The sequence below is a fragment of the Orycteropus afer genome, unplaced genomic scaffold, assembly GCF_000298275.1.
Source record: "Orycteropus afer afer isolate SDZICR_OR568_19922 unplaced genomic scaffold, OryAfe1.0 scaffold00777, whole genome shotgun sequence".
In the NCBI taxonomy this organism is placed as follows: Eukaryota; Metazoa; Chordata; class Mammalia; order Tubulidentata; family Orycteropodidae; genus Orycteropus; species Orycteropus afer.
In genome coordinates, this window is record NW_006922364.1 from 512,359 (window position 1) to 529,364 (window position 17,006).

The 17,006-nt window shown below is 38.5% G+C and overlaps 1 protein-coding gene across 1 annotated transcript in view; it reads right to left on the reverse strand.

Moving 5' to 3' along the window:
• LOC103211707 (sec1 family domain-containing protein 2-like) overlaps positions 1-17,006 on the reverse strand; it is a gene marked incomplete at its 5' end in the record, with an annotated part of 652,747 nt that overhangs the window by 270,182 nt on the left and 365,559 nt on the right. The window lies entirely within an intron of this gene.

A 17,006-nucleotide genomic window follows, 5' to 3' on the forward strand; every position in this document is an offset into this window, starting at 1 on the left:
ATTGCTTGGATTCTATGCAGTGAGGGGTTTCATATCCCCCTCATGTATATGAGAAGGGCTGTCTCTTCCTCTACCATACAAGAAAAAGGGTCAACTAAGAAATAGTCTACTAAAGTCACAAACAGATGTCTTTGGAAATTAATTAACTAATCTGGCGAACACATTTTTGTTAAGCTGCAAGGTGACAAGCAAGCAAATGCTAGGCCTGGGACACACACACACACACACACACACACACCCTTTCCTGTGTAGCTCACAGTTGTGTGGGGAGACAGGCAGGTAAAAGGTTAACTGGACTTCATATTGTGATAAGTATTAGCTGGGGAGGAAGGTGCTATGAGTGAGAGGAGGGTCATAGGGGAAGGTTTGGCAGAAGAACCCATTTGTGTAAAGGTCTAGAGAAGAAAGTTTCAGAGTTTTTGGAAAGGCAATGTTAGTAACACACATTGTGGGGAGGTAAGAAAGGGATTGTGGCCAGAGTCTGATTTTTACCAGACACACCTAAAATCCAAGCGTTCCTTCCTTGCCTTGCCCAAGTTAAACTTTTTAAGTATGGTATGTAACTTGATTTGCCCAGCCATTCTCCTCTGTAATCCAAGACACCATTCTCAGTTCTGCTTTGCAATACACAAAGGTGTTTCCACTTTCTTTGAAAAGACCCTGAATTCAATTCATCCAGAATTTGTCAAGCACTTCAGATGTACTACTCAGCCCTTAGTGAGTATGCATCTAAATGACAGCATATTACACTGCACTAAGGTTCCTCAGCTCCCCATGAGACCCAGGAAGAACTGTCTTAGCCTTTTCTATTTCTATAACCCTAGCACACCACCAAACACATAGTAGGAGATTGACAAAAGTTTGGTGAATGAATACATGCATTTAGCTCAATTCTCAAAACAGTTAAATGTACCTTTAAAAAAAATGTTGCATGTAGCATGTTTCAATGCAGAGGTTAAAGAGGCAATCCCAAAATGATTAGAATCCATGATAGTTATGTGTCAACTCGGCTAGACTATGATTCTTAGTAGTTTGGCAGACATTGGACTGATAGCTCTTCCATAATGTTATATAATGTAATGATCTCCATGATGAGATCTGATATGAACAGCCAATCAGCTGCAAAGGATGTTTCCTTGGGGAGATTTTCCTTGGGATATGGGCTGCCTACAGTATATGAATGGATGTTCCAGCAAGGCTTACTCGCATTCTGGATCCTACATCCAACTCATCATCATCTATAATTCAGTTCTTGCAATGTGAGCCAGCAGTCTACTGCCTAACCTGATGATTTTGGGATTCACCAGCTCCCATAGCTCCATAAACCAGCAACCTGCCATATGACCTGCCGATTTTGAGTTCATCAGCCCCTGCAACCATGTGAGCCAGGAAACGCCTCCAGCCTGACTTCTGACCTATGGATTTGGGACTTGTCAGCCTCCACAACTATGCGAGCCATTTCCTTGAATTAAATCTTTCTCTCTACATACACACACACATATACATACATACATACACACACATATATACATACACATATGTGTATGTGTATATATATGTATATGCATTTCACTGTTTTTGCTCCTCTAGAGAACCCAACTAAGACAGAATCCCTACTCTGTGAAAACTAGTATAATTCAGCATTCTCTACTATTAGGATACATAGGACTATTTTTAAATCCACCAGAAAGTATTACTGGTGTACTACTGGGTGGCAGATGTTTTGAATAAAAAGTAGACATTACAAGCTAATGATTTAGCAAAACAAACCAAAAGCTAGCAAGTCAGGAGGGAGGAGAGAAACTATGTTAAAATGTCCGGCTTTATTACAGGGTCAGCTATTTGCTACCTCAGTTTCTCATTAAGCAAAGCTCACTATATTTAAGGCAATTTTAAAAGGGCAAGTACAGAAAAACACAGTAATAAAGATTAACTATATACTTGGATGGTTAAGACAGAGGCCAGGATGATGTATTTTATGCCTCTGATCCACCAGGGCTGGCCCTTGAACTCCCATCATTCCAGTGTTAATTAGGACCTACTACATGCCAGGCACTGTGCTGTGCATTGGGAATATAGAGAAGAGTAAGGCAGCAGTTCTTCCCTGAAGGAAATTGATAGCCTAGTATGGGATACAAACAAGGAAGAGAAGAAAATTAGGACTAACTCAACCTCTGCAGAAAGTGGCAGGGGAGTCAGAGTGGGCCTCCCAGGGGAAGCAGCATTCCTCAAATGCATGTTGTCAATCATCAAGAGGTTCAGATAAGACTATGAAAACTGATCAGCACATATTTTGCACCACTGGTGGCATAGTGCCTAAGGCACTTGACTGCTAACCAGAAGGCTGGCGGTTCAAACCCACCAGCCACTCCTTGGAAGGAAGATTGGTCAATCTACTTCCATAGAGATACCACCTTGGAAACCCAAGGAGGGGTCGCTATGGGTCAGAATGAACTCGACGGCAGTGAGTTTGTTTTTTTGGTTTATGTTAGAAAAACAACTCAAGTTGAATGCCCTCCTAACACCATCATGATTTCCAAAATGCTAACATAGTTCTATGTGCTCTCAGAAGCTTTGTATCTATATTACATCTTCAAATAATATGTTTATTAAAATATATCCCACCTCAACAAATGATCAAGTTTTGGGGAAAATCGGGAGTAAATCAATAAACAGTCTGGGTATTTTCTTCTTTCTTCTGTAGTAACTTGTCCTATCCACAAGGAGGCACTCTGGTTTAATGAATGAGTGGCTATCTCTTTCCCACAGCCACACAGTACATTCTTTCTCTTCTCTATGAGGGGCTTTCAGAGACCAAAATGGGTTTATCTAACATTAGGAAGGCCAGTCACTCTTATAGGAAGGCAGATGTTTGTCGAGCACAAAGTACACATGTCCTTGACTGAAGCTCCAAAAGAAATCTTATTCTTGCAAGAATTAAAAGAAGATGAAACTGCTTAAGAGAGGGGGCTTCTAACACTAAAAAAATAACCATTTTTGTCATATCTAGGTAGAGAAAAGGGATAAAATAAGTAAATATATTTAAAATATTAAACAACAACAACATAAAACTCTCAGAACAAGGAGACCATGTTTGAAAAGGATATACTGCTGGAAGCAACCCGGATAAATTCCCCTTGGCAATGATGTTGGATCATCCTGTCCAAATAGTAATCTTCCCTAACCTTCATTCTGAACCAGTCAATAATCCCATGTTTGGAACATTATAGTCAGTTGCCATGGAAATAAATCTGATGTCACAAACTTAGGTTTTTGGTTACCACTCCTGGATCATGCAGGAGCAGGAAAAAACAAAATCCTGTCTGTCTTACATGAACACATTTTCAGTTTTCAGTGGTCAAGAATATTGAGAAAAAGTGGACAACCTATAAGACAATATATTGATTGGTAATTATGAATCTTTTAAAAGTCTTCAAAATCTTTATGCAGATTTCCGTAAGTCCAGTGCTTCACTGTTGAAGATTTCTGGCTAGCTCAAACTCCTGAGCTCTTCAGCCATGAGTGGGCATCCTACATTGTCTTTGTAGTAGACAAAATAAATGAATCGTGTTAGAGATGATGAAGATGTTCTGATCTGAAGAAAGATTTAAGAACATTTATGCTTCTCAGTTTTTTAAACATTGAATTTTAAATAGGTCTCGTATGTTTGTTTGTTTTGTTTTTTCCTAAGTCTCATAGGGAACCTGAAAAACCAGCACTCTGTCACAAGATGGTGTTTAAGGACATTCAAAAATGATCAGAACCTTATCCTTGCCTGCTTCTATCCCTATTCCCTTTCCTAAAAGAGAGAAGCAGCAAAAGTTATTTTCATAATCATCATACTTGGGTGGGCACCACTGACTTCCAAGAATGGGCTCACACATAGCAATGACTGGGAGTGCAGGACTGGGCAGTGTTTCATTGTGTTATACGTCGAGTCACTATGAGTCGGAACTGACTAAACGGCACTAACAACAAGAACCACCAACTAATTATAATACAATACACTATTTTCTGCTTCCTAAAAATAAGCAGGGCAATTGTCCATGATTGGAATGGTTATGCAATGCTGCCACATGGACCACACTTCACTCACTGGAAATAAACATGGAAAACATTTAAATCACATATAAAAAAAAACAAGGGGAGACAGGATGAATAGAAATGAGTTAAATAAAAACATGCTACATGAAATAATTAGTGAGGTAACTCACCCAAATTTCTGCTCTTGCTGTTGCTGTTCTACATATTTAATATGCAAGATGAAATAGTAAGTGTTGTATGGTTTTTTCAAACCTAAATAAAAATTTTAAAAAGTATTTGACCCATTATTTGTTTTATCTTTTAAAATTAAGCCACTTAGATTCCATCAGAATATGAACTTAAATATATATAATGAGCATTAGTAAGATAAAATTGTTTTTAGATTAATTTTTGGGAAAATAAAGAGTAATACAGTAATTTGTTGCTGTATAAGGAATACTGGGTTGAGAATCAAGAGACAGGGATTTGAGATCAGTTCCACAACTCGTGAGTTACGCACTGGCCACTTTATCTCATTGGTTAGTTTCCGTCTCTTATCTGTAAAATGAAGGAGTTGCATCAGATGATTTTTGAGGCCCTTTCCAGGTCTCCTAGTCCAGGATTTTCCTTCTTATAACCAAACTCTTACAGTTATAACGTGCCAAGACTGGTAAAGAAAATTAGTCAAGGGCTGCAGCTGAGGGTTGAGGAGGCAGCTGGCTGAAGGAAAATTAGAATACAATTTCAAAAATAAATTTTACCCAACTGGTTCTTTACTGACAGTTGCTGATAATCATGTATTTATGACCATGTCATTTCATAAGCCTCCTACATTTCTCTGGTCCAATCACTCTTCTACCTTCCTAGACCATGACTTCATACCCTCACCTCTTCCTAACTCTCCAGCACGGCCTCCCCCAACCTCACTCTCCGCTGGCAGCCTTGCTTCCTCCTTCACCAAGAAGCAGAAGCCATCAAATGAGGCCTTCTAAGAGCTCCCACCACCCACCTTCCAAACTCTGCACCTGTGCCCACATGCTCTCTCTTTCCTCCTGTGGATTATCTGTGGATAAACTTCCTCTGCTGCCAATGGAAATCAAAGTCAAACCATGTTATTTCTCTACTCAAAACCCTCCATGACCTCATTTCTCATTCAGAGCCAGAGCCAAAGTCCCTAATAAGAGTAACAAAGCCACACCTACCTTGAGCTCTAATACCTCTCCTCATCCCCACCCCCACATGCTCATTCCAGTCTCCTGGCTGTCCCTGAAGCAGGCCAAGGAGCTCAACCACCAACTCAGGGCCTCTGCATTGGCTATTTCCCCTACCTATGCCATTTCTCCAAACATCTGAAAGGCTCACTGCCTTGCTCTCTTCAGGTCTCTGTTTGAATGCTCCCTTTTGGGGAAATCTTTCCTGACCACACTGTATGAAACAGCACAACTGCTCATGACTCCATGCCTTCCTTACCCCCTTCCCCTGCTTTGTTTTTCTCCAAAGCTATTAAAACCATGCGACATGCTACATATTTGTTTATTGTCTTGTCACACCAGAATGTAAGCTTTGTGATGGTAGAAGTTTGATTATTTTATTCATTGTTCCAACACCAGGGGCTCTGATAGAGCTAGATATTCACATTTATTGAATGAATGAATGAATGAATTTCTGTGGCATTGTGAAGCATTTAAGAAATAAATTGGTGAAATTTTGATAGTTACAAAAGAAACCAAGTATCATAAACCATAATAAACAATAACAAATCTCTTATTTGTAGATTACTACAATGGAAAAGGAAATAAGCAAAACATGTACATCTAGAAAAAAGTAGACCTGACTCTTACACCTCTCCAGTACTACCCCAAATAATACGAGATCCGGAAAAGGGCAGCAATGCAACGCCCCTGACAAGCCTTGCTCCTGACAAGCATCGCTCCTGACGGCAATAATCCGATGCTCTCACACTTCAGAGGCCAATTTCCTTCTGGTGATTTCTCCCCAATTCACCCCGAGTGGACAGAATCACTCAAGTCAGGGTGATTTATATTCAGTCAATCAATTCTCTGTCAGTAGGATAACTCCACTGGGCCCATGACATGAAGTTTTCATGCTTGGAGTTTCCTTTATTGCCAGACAGACATATACAGGAAAGATATACAGCATACCAACCTGGAGACCAAGTACAACCCTCCCAAAGGATGCTTTGGACATGCAAATATAACAAAACTCATACCAGCCTGACTTTGTTCATTAAGAACTATGTAATGCATGTGTTCATGCAAGACATATCATAGATTGTTTGGGTACATTCTTATTAGCCTTTAGACTGAAGACAGTCATAATTAGGCTTATTGTAAAAGCCTTTCAGACAGTATGTATTAGATCTGATCAGTCATTAAGCACAACAGCCTACAAAGCTATAGAGGCAATAGCCTAGTTGACTGTTGCAATTTCTACTTGATGGGCAAAGAATAATACTCAAGGCTGACAATGGCTTTGCTCAGACAAGCCCTCTCATTCTCAGATGATGAGTATGTACTGTAGCAAATTCCCTGTGGCACAGTATGATCATATTCATCAAGACCCTTAAAGAGGATTATAACCTTTGACCTAGTCATTTCACTTCTAAGACTTTATCCTAAGAAAGTAATCATAGATAAGGATTTATGCACAAAAGGATAATATGCAAAATTTGAAACAACTAAAATGTCCCCAAATAGGAAAACGTTTAAATAAATATCGGTAGATCCCAGAATATATCACAGCTATTATATGTAAGGGGAGTCCTGGTGGCATAGTGGTTAACTGCTTGGATGCTAATGGAAAGGTCTGCAGTTTGAACCCACCAGCCTCTCCAAGGAAGAAAGATGAGGCAGTCTGCTTCTGTGAAGGTTTATAGTACTGGAAACCCTATGGGGAAGTTCTACCCTGTCTGATAGGGTTGATATGATTTGAAATCCACTAGACAGTAGAGTTATTATTATTATTATTAAATATAAATTTTTAGAAATTAATAACTTAGAAAATATTCATGATATAAAGGTTAACAAATTTTAAACTGTATCTGGACATACATATATATACATATAAGCATATAATATGATTTGAAAGAAACATACCAGCATAATTATAGTGATCACCTCTACTTGATGGTCTTAAATTTCATTTAAAACCTTGTCGTACATAGTTTTCTACCATAAGCAGGTTATTACTTAATTTTGAAAACACCATGGGCCTGATTATAAAAGGACATTTATTATTTCAACCCCAGAAGAGGAAATAAGGAGTAAAAATTGCTCTTGAACTTAGAGGGACTGGAGAACTTGGACATTTTATAAATATGTGATCATTTCAACGTTGCTAAAATTCTCTTGTTCTATCAGACGTAACACTTTTATGAAAAAATCCCCTCCAACCAGACTTCCAAACAAACAACATACAAAGTTCTGCAGCTGTGCTACTCAGCTGCCCGCCCCCATCTTCCTGGTGGGTTCTCTACTGGTCACTCAATGATTTAATTTAGATTAATGTGGTAGGTCTTTGATGACTACTCTGCTTTGGATCCCAAGCAATGCTAATTATTATCATAAAGGACAGGCTATTCAGGAGGTTTAAAGTTCAGGCACAGAGATCTCTGTCTACATTTCAGTTATTTGGCTCAAAAATTACGAGAGTCTGGTGAGTCAATATGAAAGATTCCAAACACAAAGGTCAACGCTGGGCTACTGACCTTCCTGACCCCACCTCAGAGCCAAGAATTGCAATGCAGTTTTTCCTCCCACACTAAAGCCATTAGCAACCAGCTTGTCTTGGTTGATTTCTTTTCTTTTATGATGATTTTTGAACAGGTAATAGTTCTTCCGGTGCCCACACACTAAATTAGTGTGTCATTTCATGACTTCTCCACTGTAAAGGCCTTTAATGTATCTGTAATAGTATTATCCTTGCTAATGTCAATTTACATTAATTAGATGATTATTTTTTTAAAGACCATGGTCCCTTGAAAAATTTATATGGTCTAGAGTGGATGTGGAAAGCCAGTTTATAAACATAATATGAGTGAATGGGCCACTTTTCAGAAAAATTTTCGAATAGACAGACTACTCAGAACCCCCTCTAGCTGTTCATTACATTTTAGAAAGCTCATTACATTTACTTTCTACATTTTAGAAAGCCTAAAAAGGACAGACAGACAGAAAGATTAGGAACCTGTCTCTGTCCTTCCACTTCCCCATCTCGTTACTCGCTAAATGTTGAAATTCTTATTCAAATAGCTCTGGTGTTTGAAAATTCCTGTCCACTTCCACTTCTCTAAGCCTGAAACAAGTCTTCCTGAGAGATGGTTTCAGGTGTATTTCAGAGACTAGAGAGTTGTTCTCCCAAGTATGTTCCTTTCCTTCCTGGGTAGCACCCAGAAAGTGCATGTTTCCCAGCCTCCTCTGTAGTTAGAAGGGGCTATTTGAAGTAGATGAGCATGGTGGCCCTAGTAACTATGCACTGAAGAAGACAGAGTCTGGACGACTGCTCAGTGAAGAGCCAGTCATGAATAGCTGTCACTGCCCTTTGGTGAGAATTTGGCATGGAAGGTCTTAATGCCTATGTAGATAGTTTGGCTTTTGTTCAAGTCAAAATTGTGTCCAAGTTATTCCTTCCTCTAGAAATGCTTCTGTGGCCACTGTATCACCTCTTCCTAAACTTTCCAAACCTGAATCAAACTAACAGACTTTAAAAAAAAGAAAAAAGTCATTCTTCAGGCATATAAGCTGAACATTTATATTAGGTAGATACACTCCTTGGAAAGACCAATCATGGGAGAATAAAAGGGCTGTGTATGCACAGGGAGACACCTCGGGGGTCCGGAGTACATGAGAGGGAAGGACACGGGAAGAGGTAACTATGGAGAGGAAGGGGGTGGGGAGCTGTTGTATTGTTGCAGTCAATGTCATGAGACAAAGTGTATGTCAGCTGCTGTATGGAAAATTAATTTGCTCAGTAAACTTTCACCCAAATCACAATTTAAAAAAAAAAAAAAAATCATTCTTTTAGAAAGAATTTCTAATTGGCTCTGTAAATCTTCACCCAAATCACAATAAAAAAAGCAAAAAAAAAAAAAAATCTTCTATGTTTAAACATACATCTCTTAGATGATGAAATATTAATACTTTAAAATTTTCAATTAAAGCAGATGTCCATTTTAGAATCCTAACTGTGAACTTATTATGCCATATAATTAATAATGGAAATGGAAGTGTCAAATGTGAGAGGCCAATTTTAATTGATTTTTGAATGGTTTCAAGTATCCTGTCAGTTTTCAACAATAAAAATCTTCACTTGTATTTTTTAATTACCTTTAAAAGAACATCCTAAAACTCCAAACACTGATTCCTAACTTTTTAGGAAAGGGAAAACGTCTAATGATTTTTCTATAAATGGCAACTTTAAAACTATTTTGCTCCTATAGATTTAGTTCAAAACTAACAGGGATTACTTTTTTAAACTTGGAAGTCATTACCTAAGCTAAACCATATTGTATGGTATAACACAGAACTTTAAAAGATACAGTGTTTATTCTCCTTTGAGGAGTTTACAGCCTAGTAGGAGAGAGTGAAATGTAAATAAATAGTGGGGATCCAATGTGGTATAAAATAAGTTCTCTAGGAACATATAGAGGGTGATGGTGTTGGAAAAAACCTCCTTAGAAAAGGTGACATTTGACCTTTGTAGGGATTTGAAGACATAGAGGAGAGGAGAGGACTAGCTAGACTTACATGAATCTTCTTCTTCTTTTTTTTTTTTTTTCTTTTCTCCCAGTAAACTTCTTTTATATACTTCAGCAAAATTTTGTTTTGTTGCAATAAAGTAAACAGTGCTGACAGATGAATATGGTAGTTGTCCTTCTGTATTGCCTCCAGCCTTGGCCCTGGGGACCATAAGACAGAACCCAGGTGACATGCTATGATGACTGGTGCCAAGTCGGCAGATGGAAAACATTACTGGGACAATTTTACCCTGATGACTGAATGCCAGTGTTCCAGTGTGAAAAATGAGGAGGGGTCACAGGTCTATGCGTTATAGAGTGTGATGGTAAATGCCATTGGAGATGTTGTCAAGTGATTTGTGTTGTTCTGGGAACTCCTTCTACTATAGTTGCTTGTTCTTTAGGCTCTGTTGTTGCTGTTGTACACCACTGAGTCAGTTCCGACTCACAGTGAGCTGCCCCAAAGGGTTTCCTAGGCTGAAACCTTCACAGGAGCACATTTCCAGGTCTTTCTCCCACAGAACAGTCGGTGGATCGAACCTCTGGCTTTTGGTTAGCAGCTGAGCACATTAACTATTTAAACATGAGGGCTGTTAAAGTGATCTCTGATAACATTTGAGAAAGTTTGGGGAGGGGGGCCAGCCCAAACATCTTGCAAATGGATGTCAAGTGCAAGATAACTATTGAGAGATGAATATAAAAGGAACAAATAGCGAAAAACATTTTTCTCTATGGAGGGATTAGATCTTTAAATTTGAAGAGACAAAAAATAACAACATAGCATCTTTTTGTTCTGCTCTACCCTGAGAATGCCTGAGACCCCTTGGCCAGGGCTTGAGCTACCAGTGGAGGCTCACATTAAATCAGGCAGCGGGTCTAAAAATTTGTGTTGTGATTATTCCTCACTATTTACTTGCCTGGGAGCTCTGGTAGTGTAGTGCCTAAGGCACTTGACTGCTAACCAGAAGATTGGCAGTTCAAACCCACCAGCCACTCCTTGGAAGGAAGATGGGGCAATCTACTTCTGTAGTGATACTGCCTCGGAAACCCAAGAAGGGGTCGCTATGAGTCAGATCCAACTCGACGGCACATAAGAAGAACATTTACTTGGCTTTCTGAGAAATCTCTTCATTCATATTGATATTGTCAAATAAAGTTGCTTTTCTTTTTCCATCTAGCAAACTGGAAATCAGCAAATAAATTGAAAATAGCCAGTTGGGACACAGAATGCTATAAAAGAGAAAAGCAACGCCTGGGAATCAGGAGACCTGGTTGTGAATCCCAGTTCTAACTGTGTGACCTTAGCAAGTTTAAACTCTGCCTGATTTGTAAGAAAGGGGATTAATGTCTGCCAAATTACCTGACAGCATAATTTAAAGACAAAAATAAAAATGAGATAATGTTTAAGAGACTGAGTGGTAAGCTAGAAAAATGCAAAGGCAAGTATTTTTCTTAACAACAAAAATAGTAATTATAAACTGTGAGTGCATGAGATTTTGACATTTTTATTCACTGGTTTATCCCCAGTGCCTGGCATAGTGGGAGTTCAAGAATTATTTGTTGAATAAATGAATGAATAGGACCAAGGTAAATCTATAGATTAAGCAGAACTCTTGCTGCCTCGAGCTTTTTGAAAATGATCCAAAGGGATAAGGAAAGCCACAGTAATATTTTCAGTACAACACAGGCAACTGACTTAATTCATAGTGCACATAGGTAGTTGTGTCTTCTTGAGACCTTCGAGCTTGGAGAGCTCAATAAATAGTTGCACTCTTGGGCACACAGTTCTGAATGTAAAATTAGACTTGGGAAGGAAAACCCTTTCCCATGATACCACATCTAATCTTGAACTCCTAGTTCATTTCTCTAATTCTCATTCCTTCCTTCTGATCTGAATCTGTACTTTTGTGGGAAAAGAACAAAAAAGATGAGTATTGCTGATATGAGGAGGTGAAATCAGCAGCTTTGACTCCAACTCAATAAATTCTTAACTTCAACAGTGCTCTTGGGAAAATCACAATACCAACTTCCCAAGGCAGATTTTGGGAAAAGGAATCAGGGACTCATATGAACATGGCCCTAAAAATATTGGTGTGGCTACAGGAGGTGATAAGCATCCTGAAGAATTCACTCCTACTCTTAGAAGGTAGAGTTAGAGTGGGCAGAACTCATCAGTTCCTTCCATGTTCTCAGATTCTAACTAACCTTAGTTCCCACTTTTCTTTGGCTGCTAAGATAGTTTGTACCAAATCTAGGCCAATATCTAACAATTGTATAGGACCTTATGCCATTTATCTTATGATTTAAAATTACATTCAGTGATTTTATTTATATTACCTGTAGCTTAATTTTATTTCCTACTGGTATTGACATTTCAGGAGGTAGAATATGATCAAGAAAAAAATGGAACTGAAGGAAGAAGTCCAAGCTGCACTTGGAAAATAAGGCTCCAGGAATTGGTGGAATAGCCATTGAGATGTTTCACTAAATGGATGCTGCACTGGAGGTGCTTACTCCTTTATGCCAAGAAATTTGGAAGACAGTTATCTTGCCAACTGACTGGAAGAGATTCAGATTTGTGCCCATTCCAAAGAAAGGATATCCAACAGAATGCTGAAATTATGGAACAATATCATTAATATCACACACAAGTAAAATTTTTCTGAAGATAATTCAAAAATAGTTGCAGCACTACATTGACAGGAAACTTCTAGCAATTTAAGCAGGATTTAGAAGAGAATGTAGAACAAGGGATATCATTGCTGATGTCAGATGGATTCTGGAGAAAGCAAAGAATACCAGAAAGATGTTTACCTGTGTCTTATTGACTATGCAAAGGCATTTAACTGTGTGGATCATAATAAATTATGGATAACATTTGAAAGAATGGAAATTCCAGAACACCTAATGGTGCTCATGAAGAACCTCTACATAGACAAACAGGCAGTTGTTCGAACAGAGCAAGGGGATACTGCATGGTTTAAAATCAAGAAGGGTGTACATCAGGGTTGTATAGTTTCACCATACTTACTCAATCTGTATGTTCAGCAAATAATCCAAGAAACTGGACTATCTGAAGAAAACATGCCATCAGGATTGGAGAAATACTCATTAAAAACCTGCAATATGCAGATGACACAACCTTGCTTGCTGAAAGTGAGGATGACTTGAAGCACTTACTGATGAAAATCAAAGACTAGTCTGCAGTATGGATTACACCTGAACATAAAGAAAATAAAAATCCTCACAACTGGACCAATAAACAATATCATGTTAAATGGAGGAAAGGTTCAAATTGTCAGGGATTTCATTTTACTTGGATCAACAATCAATACCCATGGAAGCAGCAGTCAAGAAATCAAATGTCATATTGCACTGGGCGAATCTGCTGCACAGACCTCTTTAAAGTGTTAAGAAGCAAAGATGTCACTCTGAAGAACAAGCTGCAATATTTTTAATTGCCTCCTGTGCATGTGAAAGCTAGACAGTGAATATGGAAGATTGAAAAAGAGTTGATGCCTTTGAATTATGGTGCTGGCAAAGAATACTGAAAATACTTTGGACTGCCAGAAGAAGAAATAAATCTGTCTTGGAGGAAGTGTACCTAGAATGCTCCTTGGGAGCTAGAAGGGCCAAATTTTGTCTCACCTAGTTTAGTCATGCTGTCAGAAGGGACCAGTCCCTGGAGAAGGATATTGTGCTTGGTAAACTAGCAGGTCAGTGAAAAAGGGGAAAACCCTCAACGAGATAGACACAGTGGCTGCAACGATGGGCTTAAGTATAGTAAGGATTGTGAAGATGGTGCAAGACAGGGCAGTGTTTCATTCTATTGCACATATGGTTACTATGAGTCAAATCCTACTTGAGTACACCTAACAACAACAGCAACACTGGTATTAGCCATTTTGAATAGGACAATCCTATGGTCTTCCATGCTGGGAATGACAAATTGAAGAGGAATGGTGCCATAGTAATTGTCAAAAAGAACATTTTAAGATCCATTCTGAAGTACAATGCTATCTGTGATAGTATATTATCCATATGACTACAAGGAAGAACACTTAATATGACTGTTATTCAAATTTACACACCAACCACTAATGCCAAAGATGAAGAAATGGAAGATTTTTACCAACTTCTGTAGTCTGAAACTGACCAAACATGCATTCAAGATGTACTGAGAATTACTGGCGATTGGAATGTGAAAGCTGGAAACCAAGAAGAAACATAAGTAGTTGGCAAATATGGCCTTGGTGATAGAAATAATACTGGAGACCACATGATAGAATTTTGCAAGATCAATGACTTATTCATTGCAAATACCTTCTTTCAACAACATAAAATGGTGACTATATGTGTGGATCTTGCCAGATGGGATGAACAGGAACCAAATTGACTACATCTGTGAAAGGAGATGATGGAGAAGCTCAATATCATGAGTCAGAACAAGGCCAGGGACCAGCTGCAAAACAAATCATCAATTTCTCACATGTAAGTTCAAGTTGAAGTTGAAGAAAATTAAAACAAGTCCATGAATGAAAATATGATTTTGAGTAAATCCCACCTGAATTTAGAGGCCATCTGAAGAAGAGATTTGATCCATTCAACACTAATGACTAAAGATCAGACAAGATGTAGAATGATATCAAGGATATCATATGTGAAGAAAGGTCATTAAAAAGACAGAAATAGTAGAAAAGACCAAAATGGATGTCAGAAGAAACTCTGAAACTTGCTCCAGAATGTAACGTAGCAAAACCAAAGACAAAGAAAGAATCATGAGAGCAACGTGGGAAAAATGAAAAGTTACCTACAAAGGGCAGCCAATAAGACTAAGCTCGGATTTCTCGACAGAAACCTTGCAGGTGAGAAGACAGTGGGATGATATATATAAAACTCAGAGAGAGAAAAATTTCCAACCAAGAATTATGTACCTAGCAAAATTGTTCCTCAAATATGATGGTGAAATTAGGACATTTCCAGATAAGCAGAAATTAAGTGAATTTGTTAAAACCAGACCAACCTTACAAGAAATGCCAAAGGGAGCCCCTTGGACAGAGAAGCAACACTAGCCAACAATTGGCCATTAACACACATGATGATATAACCCAGAAACCAACCCAGCTATGGAAGTATCCAAAGTAAATAAGCCTACAAGATTGTAAACAGGGAACGAGAGACATCAATTGACAAATGAGGACAACTACAAACCAAAAAGAGGGAAAAAACTGCATTGTTGCAGAACTTCTATATGGTAGGGAAGTCAAGACAACTACAAGATAGAATGCACTATTGTAAACTTGGGAAGAAAACTACAAATCACAGGGTAACCCCAAAGAAAAATGATAAACCTTCACATCAAAAAAGAGGGCCGGCATAAATATTCAGCAAATACTAAAACAATAGCAATGAAGGAAGTGATAACACGATTCATAAACAAAACAAGCTCAGCATAGAAAATTATATGGAACAAAGAAATTGACACCACAAAAAAGCACGTAACAAAAATGACAGCAACCAATTCATATTTGCCAATAATTACATTATCTGGCAAGGGACTCATCTCTAAGATATACAGTGGATGACCAAAGAATGGTACATACACATAATGGAATACTATGCAGCACTAAAGAATAACGTAGAGTCTGCAAAACACCACATAATGTAGATGAACTTGGAGGGCATTATGCTGAATGAAACAAGTCAATCACAGAAGGACAAATATAGTTATTAGTTTGTTGCTGTGGAGGGTCAAGGAAAGGTTTATATATGGAGGGAAACTTCCTTTGTTGGTTGCCAGGGGTGGGAGGGGAGGGGAGGGGAGGTGACGCTGCAAAAAAAAAAAAAAAAATGCATTGACCCATGTCACTTTAGTTTTGTGTATTTTCAAAGGGCAGCTTGCAAAGACAAAAGTATTATAATGAAATGTGCAAAGACCTAGAGTTAGAAAATCGAAGAGGAAGAACATGCTTGGCAGTTCTCAAGATGAAAGAATTGAAGAAAAAAATTAAGCCTCCATTTGTAGTAATGAAGTATTCCCCAGGAAAATATTGAACAGTTCAGGAAGCATCAAAAGAAGATGGAAGAGATCCACAGAGTCACTGTGCCAAAAAGAATTGGCCAATGTTCAGCCATTTCAGAAGGGAGCATAGTATCAAGAATTGATGGTACTGAAGGAAGAAGTCCAAGCTGCACTGAAGGCATTCGTGAAAAACAAAGCTTCAGGAATTGATGGAATTACCCACTGAGACATCTCAACAAATGGATGCAGTATTGGAGGTGCTCACTCATTTATGCCAAGACATTTGGAAAACCGCTACGTGGCCAATGGACTGAAAGATAACCATATTTGTATCCATTTCAAAAAACGGTTATCCAACAGAATGCAGAAATTACAGCATGTGCAAGTAAAATTTTGCTGAATAAGATTCAAAAACAGTTATAGCAGTATATTGAAAAGTAACTTCCAGAGATTCAAGCCAGATTCAGAAGAGGATGGGAAACAAGGGCTAACACTGCTGATTTCAGGTAGATTTTGGCTGAAAGCAAAGAATACCAGAAAGATGTTTACTTGTGTTTTATTGAGTTTGCAAAGTCATCCAGGTGTGTGGATCATAGCAAATTATGGATAGCACTACAAAGATGAGAATTCCAGAAAACTTAATTGTGGTCATGAGGAATCTGTACATAGACCAATGGGCCATTGTTCAAACAGAACAAGGGGATATTGCATGGTTTTAAATCAGGAAAGGTGTGTATCGGGCTTGTATCCTTCCACCATACTTATTCAATTTGCATGTTGAGCAAATAAGCCAAGAAGCTGTACTATATGAAGAAGACTGGGCATCAAAATTGAAGGAAGACTCATTCATTAACAACCTGCAGGATGCATATGACAAAACCTTGCTTGGTGAAAGTGAATATGACTTGAAGCACTTATTGGTGAAGATCAAAGACTACAGTTTCAGTATGTATTACACGTGGACATATAGAAAACAAAAATCCTTACAACTGGACCAATAAGTAATACCATGATGAATGGAGAAAAGACTGAAGTTGTCCAGGATTTCATTTTCTCTTGGATCCACAATGAATGCCCATGGTTGTTGTTGTTGTTGTTAAGTGCCGTTGAGTCGTTTCTGACTCATAGCGACCCCATGCACAGCAGAACGAAACACTGCCCGATCCCGCACCAGCCCCACAATCCCTGCTGTACTTGAGCTCATCA